The following is a 1,938-nucleotide window of genomic DNA, read 5'->3' as shown; positions in this document are numbered from 1 at the left end:
TTTGAGTTAGATAATCGATTTCTCAATTGATTTATCAATGCTTTGGTCAGTTATGTATTACTTGATGGTTGGAGAACTTCATTTTGAGTTCATTGTTAATTGGCAAGCATTATATGAACTTTTAGCATATGGAAAATCCTGTTAAGGTGCATGCTTAGTTGAAAAGTTGTTTTGAGCATTTAAAAACTTAATTGCTATGTGTTAACTGTTATTTTTTTGGTTGGTGACCCTTTACAATTATTGTGGAAATCTGGGCTTTGCCCTCAGATGAGAGTCAGGACGGTCCTACCGGTTCGTACCCTACGGACGGGAATGGAGATGGGAACGCTTGACTGCAGTTACGTTAGGAGGATCTCACGGGGTGCGTGAGGATCACTCAGGGGGTATAGCTTTTTGGTAGGATGATCAGATTAAGATGATGTATAGGGACTAGGTGTCCTTCTTTTTGGATTGGAGTATTTTTAATTTGGAAAACTGTACTTATACTAATATTGTCAGTTTGACTTCTTAGTTGAATGGGTTCCATGTACCATTTGTTGTTGTGTAAATGTTTTGGATTTATAATTGGAGAAACTTTTCCGCTGCTTGTAAATTATAATGAGTCAATTATTTATCCAAAGGCATTTCCTGATTTAATTCTTTGTTTGTTTTTAATTACATTTGAAAAAAAAAAAATATATACCCTCGCTTTGAAAAACGGGGTGTTACACTTAAGGATTTTGATTTCACACTGCAGTACCACCCTGGGAAGGCCAATGTAGTGGCCGATGCATTGAGCAGAAGAAGTGTATCGGTGTCTTCAACAATTATGGCTAAACAACAAGAGTTGTGGGAAGCTTTTAGAGACCTACACTTGAACGTAGAGTTTGCACCGGGAATTTTGAAATTCAGAATGATTAAAATTTCGAGTGGACTACTTGAAGACATTGCAAATTCTCAAGATGACGTCTTAATAAAAGAGAAGAGGAACCTAATAGTGCAACGGAAGACAATTGAGTTCAAGATTAGATCAGATAATATTTTGCGATGTAATGGTAGGATTTGTGTACCAGGACAAATCAGTCCCTGGAAGATCTGTTGAGAGCATGTGTATTAGATGATAGGGGAAGTTGGGATGATGTACTTCCGTTGATTGAGTTCACCTACAACAATAGTTTCCACGCAAGTATCGGAATGGCACCATATGAGGCTTTATATGGGCGCAAGTGTCAAACGCCCTTGTGTTGGTATAAGGACGGTGAAAGTATGATTGTCGGACCGGAGATGGTGCAACAGACTACAGCTAAGGTAAGGAAGATCAAGGAGAAAATGAAGACTTCACAGGATCGTCAGAAGAGTTACGCGGACAAGCGTCGCAGACTTTTAGAATTCGAACAGGGTGACCATGTATTTCTGAGAGTCACACCTACTACTGGAGTAGGTAGAGCCTTGAAATCGAAGAAGTTGACTCCGAAATTCATTGGACCATATCAGATTTCTGCACGAATTACGCCTGTTGCTTATCGGATTGCATTGCCTCCGATATTGTCCAATATTCATGACGTGTTTCATGTGTCACAGTTGAGGAAATATCTTGCAGATCCATCTCATGTGATCGAACCAGACACAATCCAACTGAAGGATAACTTGTCATTCGAAGTACCACCTATGAGAATTGATGACAGGAAGATTAAGCGATTGAGGACCAAGGATATTTCATTGGTCAAGGTGATTTGGAACCCAATTATTGGAGATGCGACTTGGGAACTGGAGAGCAAGATGAGAGAACACCACCCAGAGTTATTTATCGACGCATAGTTTCGAGGACGAAACTAATTTTAGGGGGGTAGTAATGTAAGACCCATAATTTTAAAGTATACTTTATGTATTTTTGTGTATTTTGGATATTGGCTCGGAGGCTTTTTAGCCAAAGTTATTAATATTTTGGAGTTTATATGA

The sequence above is a fragment of the Cicer arietinum genome, chromosome 1 (genome assembly GCF_000331145.2).
Source record: "Cicer arietinum cultivar CDC Frontier isolate Library 1 chromosome 1, Cicar.CDCFrontier_v2.0, whole genome shotgun sequence".
Taxonomy (NCBI): domain Eukaryota; kingdom Viridiplantae; phylum Streptophyta; class Magnoliopsida; order Fabales; family Fabaceae; genus Cicer; species Cicer arietinum.
Note: the sequence above shows the minus strand (reverse complement) of the source record.